The 6750-nt window shown below is 37.3% G+C and overlaps 1 non-coding gene across 1 annotated transcript; it reads left to right on the top strand.

Annotated features, from left to right (window-relative positions):
- Window positions 1-4997: 4997 nt before the first annotated feature.
- On the top strand, window positions 4998-5071 carry Trnan-guu. The gene has a single exon. It is a non-coding gene; the product is annotated as a tRNA-Asn (tRNA).
- Window positions 5072-6750: the final 1679 nt, after the last annotated feature.

The raw sequence follows: 6750 nt of genomic DNA, 5'->3' as shown, positions 1-6750 counted from the left end.
TAGAGAGCTTCCCTTATTTTTTCATCGGACGACGTCCAATTTGCACCTTTGTGAGATGCACGCATTTCGTGCTCAACGATATTGGTTTATTGACCTTTCTGTGTGTAATCATATGTCATCAAAGGCGAGATTTATAGCGCAATTAGCCTTCACAATCATTGCATACTACTTCATTTGGTATGCTACTTGATTCGCATGTTCACTTTTAAGTGATTTTTGGATCGTGCGGGCTGAACTAAGTGCCTTATTATTAATAGAGTATTCTACCGATTAAGGTAGGTTTGCATGGAGTACTAAAGAAGTGATCTGGGAGCCTTCCTTTCCTTCCGTTACCGCCTTCTTCAATTCACTATAAGGCCTACTCCCCTTCAATCTATCCAAAAATCCTACTCTTTTCCTTCCCCTCCCTCGTTTCCATAACATTATACCCTCTAACACCTTTTTCAACATCCCCTCCCCGCTGAGTACTCCCTCCATCCATACCTTCTGTCTCCTCCGTATCTCATCCAAAAGCTGCCTCTCCTCACCCACCATATCCAGCACTTCGTCGTTCCTTTTCCTCTCCGTCCATTTCACCCTCTCCATTCTTCTCCATACCCACATCTCGAATGCCTCCAATCTTCTCTCGTCTTCTTTCCTCAGTGTCCACGTTTCCGCACCGTAGAGAGCTACACTCCAAATCAAACTCTTCACTAACCTTTTCTTTAAACTCTTACATAACGATCCTCTAAGAAGCTCCTTCCTGTTCATGAACGCCTCCTTTCTTAGTTTTCAAAAATTTTAATTAAAAAAAATCATCTTTTTTCATTTCTCGTTATCAGGGAATTTACTCCATTTTGTTAGTTGCCATTTTTCACTAATGTAAGGGTAATCCGTAACATAGTTATGAGTATCGTAACATTAACTTTTAGAAGATCAAGGGTTGTAGTGGGCTAGTAGGTAGTGCACCAGGTATATAGCTTTAGTGTCTGGTTTAATGGGTAAATTATTAATAAAATATGCTTGCAATAGTAAAGTAACCTCTACCTTGGAGTGAGCATATATTTACTGAAAAAAACCACTTATCTACGGTGAGTAGGTAACTAAGGATGCCTAAAGGATTGAGGGAAACTAAATTTCCTAGAGAAGCAAAAGTGACGCCACAAACTTCGTCCTAAAACTTTTAACACTGACTGTACGCGTGTGTCATGAATACTTAAAAAAAACAGCTTGGATATTTTATTTCTAGCGAAGTACTTTCCAGATGCCTTGGGAAGGCCCCTTGACCACACAAGTCGATTGAAAATTCTGAATCCACCAAACTTTTCATGAGATACCAAAACGTCAAGAAAAGACAAATGTTTTGGTGTAGAATAAAAACTTTTGGGCTATGTAGATGCGTCAATTTTTGGGTGGCCCCAACGTTTCGCGACCGATACTGGTCGCTTTCTCAAGGAATTCTGAAGGGGCGGGAATTTATATTAAGGAAGCAAATATTGTTGCCAAAGTTAAAGTTTTAAACAGACACTCGTCAGAGAAGCCATAGAAATATCTAAAGAGGAGAAGAAAAATTTCAACTGGGACACCGGCCTTAAAATTAGCCGTACTTGGCAACCCGTAATCAGCAAAAACAATCAACAATCAACTCCTCCAACTTCCCGCTCTCCCACCCCCCCACCACCTGACACGGATACCTGCATGTATGAATTCAAATTCCCACCTCTTCAGAATCCCTTGAGAAATCGACCAGCATCCGTCGGGAACGTTGGGGCCACCCAAAAATTGACTGGGCGACACAGCCCAAAAGTTTTTATTCAACATGACGAATACCCGTGAAAATTTTAACGAAGAAATGTTTAGGTTGCAAAGTGAGCATCGGAAATTCCTACATATTGTTCGCGTCTCGAAAATGTATCGTAAAACAAATAATATAACATTCTTGAAGGATGTCCACACTCAGGATCCATTCTAGTATTAAGCCAGCACCAGCTGGCGAGAAACGTAGCAGGCCATAAGCGGAAGTGTCTTCAACTATTCCAACTCCAAGAAGAAAACAAGTAAAGAAAATGCCTGTGGGGATAATTATGTGTCCTGCACTACAATTTGTCTTTTTCCGTTCTTTTTTTTTTGGAATCGCGTCGTTCCGGAAACTTTTCCACTTCTGTTCTCGTAAGAAAAAGGAAATAAAACTCTCGCAAAAAAAAGGCACGCGCAACACAGGAAGAGTTCGCCCACTCGGAAAAATATTATCACTGCAACCGTCTTCCTTCCGCCAGTTGTTGGCCGAATTGAAAGCGTCGCTGTTATATATGTACACGTATGTTTGTGTACCTACTACGGAAGTTTGTACTGCACCATATTGCACAAGAATCCACGAAGCCTCCGAGCCCCAGCGCTGGACTTTATTATAATACCGTTTTCCTCCACCCACTTGGCTAACGACCTGTTTCCTTGCCAGAGGAAAAAATCGAAGATGGAAAAAAATCTTCGGGGAACTCCGGAGACTCAAGGCAAAGCCAACTTTAAGAGAGACGAATTACACACTATTTTCATGGAAATTACCAAACATACGAATTTAATTGAACTTCATCGAATTAAGTACATAAAATGATACCCTCTCATTGCTATATTTTCTGGAACTCGCATTAGAAAATCCACATCATAGTCTCACTTCCGTACTTGTAAATGCGTAGGTAAAATTTCAATTACTGAAAGAAAATACATGTCTTAGAGATAAATTACACATGCATGATTTACCATAAAAATAATGCTAAAATAAAATTTGCACGCGTCACTGGAGTATATCTCTATATTACAATCAAACAATACTGTAAATGAAGACAATCGGATCAAAAAGCTGGGAAAAGTATTAGCTCAATGCGTACCGTCAACTGAGGTGACTTTATCCCACCAGTAGGAAAACACGTAAAGGTGATTTCATCTCCAAGATGAAGCTACTAGCTAAGCCAATTCTCAGATATTCCGATAGGTATGCTAATTACTTCCGCGATGGATACCTAAGCTGAGTTTCTAACTAGCTACAATTGAAACTAACATTATGTTTTCTTTAATTTTTAAAATGGTTCTATTTCAACCGGGTAGAAATATCTTAAAAAGAATAACAGTAATCAGTAATTATAACTCTGTAGCATTATGGCACTTAGGAATTACATCTATTCAAGACTATCTACCGTAAATAATAAATACGAGATAGCTAAAGGGTGTAATTTTTTTCCAGTTTGGGGCGACGTTTTCTCATCTTAAGTGAAAGAAATTTTTCCATTCATGGTGAATGGTCATTTTATTTTATTGAAAATAGCTACTTTTGGTTATTTAGACAACAATTTGAAATGTAAGAATATTTCCGGACTTCTAAATGCAAGATTTTCTAAGATGGTCGATTTATTAGGCCGGTCGGAAATTATTTCGTTCTCCTTATTTGATGAATATGAAATATGAAAATGAAATTGAATAGAAGTATAACTTGTCGCACAACTAGAATATTCTAACAAGTCTAAGCACAACAGATCCCATTGGAAATAAAATTGTTAGTAAAAAATCCTCCATTGATGGAGAAAATTATTAACTCCACAAATAAGTTTGTCCTATACCATTCCTGTGCTCATTCTATGTTTCTGCATTTAAATTTCAATAATTTAGTATTATTTAGAGTAGATAAAGTCCTAAACTAAATTTTATTTATAATGCAAATAAATTTTCCCAACCCTTTCCATTCCATTCCATATCTCTAGATAGACCAAATGGATAGCCTCTTATATTTTACCGTCTTGGTGAAAAAGTATTATTTTCCATCACGAGAAAATGTTGTCGGCCATAATAGTGCTTCCTATCGCAATCAGCGATCTTTGAATACTAAAATGTCATTAACTTGGCCTACCGGTATTTTTCCGAAAATAAAATACAATGGTTCAAAAATAGTTCATACAATGAGACACTTTCAAAAAATCACACCATACTTCAGGGAATAAATTTGAATTTATAGAATGTTTAAAAAAGTTACACTACATCTCTTCTCTAAGAAGGAAATATACTTAAAATAAGGTAAGTCTGGTATTCATATCCCCATTAGGAAATTTCTTCTTATTTATGACGGAAGTAATTACAATAATGTAGGACTTCAGGATAGAGTATAGCATATTTTACATTGATTATTAACAATATATGAACGAATTTTTATTTTAAAATGTTCACCCCAAAATATTAAAAATTTTCCACATAAATGAATTTCGCCATTCTCCAAACAATCCGGGTAATACGCCTCACCTTAATATTAGAATTTAGGGGTTGTTCGAGCATATTTTCTATAATTACTTCCAAAAATGGGCCAAAGTCACCATTGTTGACGGTACACTTACGTTGCTCCATAGCAGTGGCGTAACTATTGGGGGGGATGAAGGGATAGATCCCCCCCAAAGCCTCAGAAAATTTTATAGTATTCTAATATTTTCCCTGCTGTGACGACTTCCCGCAGAATTATGAGTGCAACTCAAATTTTAAGGGCCAAAAAAGTGTAAAATGTATTTCCAGGCATGTCAAATTCAAAAAATTTTCCCGATGCCTGGTGAGGAGGAGGGGATGGGGTCCCTCCCGAGACCTCTCCATCCTCCCCAAAGCATATCCCTAGTTACGCCGCTGCTTTATAGCATATATGTCTATAGTCTATTCTGGCTAAATATTTCTTCAATTACTAGTGAAAAAGTGTATCTTTTGGATATCGCAGTCCTGAACGTGACTACTGAACAACCGTCAGCAGTCCACAATATTCATCGTCAAACATAGGGTATCTGCTCAACATAGGACCCACACAAGGAAGGTGGAATGTGTTTCAGGGGAGTGGGGAATATTCTCTCAAAATTTCGCATTTTTAAACAGGTTTTCATATCAACCCTTCAGGTAAAAATTTTACCTCCCTCCTATCCCTTCTGGTCGCTACGGTCTCGGTAACTATGATTTTTTTTATTATAAAATAAGAACCTACTCACCCTCTCCCTATGTGAGCCTCCGTGGCGCAATCGGCTAGCGCGTTCGGCTGTTAACCGAAAGGTTGGTGGTTCGAGCCCACCCGGGGGCGGAAATTTTTATCGCCGTAGGAATCGCCCTCACCGTGATGCGATACATTTTTCACTTCCAATGCGCGATGCGATACAGTTTTCAATTACAATCTTTCGTCAGTGTTCGTAGGTAATAATTAAACTACGCTTTTATTTTGGACTCATTTTTACAAACTAACGGAAGCGACTCATTTACTGGGGCTAATTTTGAACTCATGTTACTTAATGGCACTTGATAGGTAGCCATATGCAGCTGTCTCATGGTTTTAGATACTCCGATAAATACCCAATTTTTCAATCTTTATTTCACCGAATACCACCCACTGTACAACTATCTATTCCGTATTTCCCTGTCGATGGTATTTACATACGATCCGGGAAATATCAGCATGTCCAACAACATATAAACTACATCAACAAATTACTCGTCTATGAGTCTTTTCTACGTCTTTCCTTCTTTTAGAATTAGTAAAAAAATTATTAATACACTAAATGTTTAATTGCAATATATTTTTATTGTTTTATTTAAAAAATCCAAGCGAAAAAACTGTATAAAATAAAGAAAACTTCGACTTGAAATGAAAATAAATTAATTACTCAAAAACATGAAACCAACAAAAAATCCTGATTTAAAAAAAGGAAAAGAAATAGTTTAAACCCTGTATTTAAACGATCAATGTTTTTTCTCATAATGTTCAAGAAATTATTAGTCATAAGTTTCTGCTCACACAAGCACAACATTACACACGTATCACAAACAAATGCGCACAATATATTATGTATTGTAAACTGACTGGTTTGGGGTGTACTTGGTTTACCGGGACAGCTATAACGTACCTGCGGCGTGTCACTTACTGCGGTGTTTCAACTTGGTCCGTGAGGTGAGACAAAGTAATTTTCAACCACAGGAAGGATAAAATTTCAAGTAATCTGGTATTTATACCACTTGTATTTGTAGCTGGGTAATCACCCAAAATTATTAAATGCCAGAACATTTATAGTATGCGATATGACTCTGAGTACACGACCGAGGTAGTCATTGAACGGTGATTCAAGGATATCACACAAATAAGAAACATCAAAGCTTAAAGTCATAAAAAGTAACGATACATCAAACTCAGAGGTCATTCGGCGTGTTATTACGTTGCTCTTAGGTCAATTACGGCGTTCAAAGAAAACATTTGCACGAAATCTGGTTAAATAAACGTGAAGGAGTAAAATTATTTCTCGAAGTACTAAACAAAGGAAGGGATGCCTATGAAAAATTACTCCGCCACCTGCAATTCGTACGCGAACTACCATCACACCAGTAAAGGCCGATTTACAGAATAAAATAGAGAAAAAATATAACCTAATACTCATTCCAATCAATCATCTTCACGACCCTAGCAAATGATTTAACAGTGACTGGGCGACATCAATAGAATTTTAAACAAATTCTTCAGATAACTGACTACAACACTTCGCCCAAAAAAAATTCACCCCAATTCAAAATAGACCAAAACTTCTTGATGATGATTCCGTTCATTTTCACAGAGTCTATACTGATATTTCCCAAAACGATAGACGTCGCTGTCAAGGGCTGTAAGTAAGAAAAGGCAAACCAGGAAGCAGGCGAAATTATGGGCAGCGCGAAAAAAAAAGCTTGAAAATATCATATCCGACGACTTCACTACAAACTATCTAAAATAAAAAACTT

Source organism: Ischnura elegans, chromosome 9 (assembly GCF_921293095.1).
Source record: "Ischnura elegans chromosome 9, ioIscEleg1.1, whole genome shotgun sequence".
Lineage (NCBI taxonomy): Eukaryota > Metazoa > Arthropoda > Insecta > Odonata > Coenagrionidae > Ischnura > Ischnura elegans.
The sequence above is the reverse complement of the archived record's forward strand: the minus strand, read 5'-3'. Positions and strand labels throughout refer to the sequence as shown.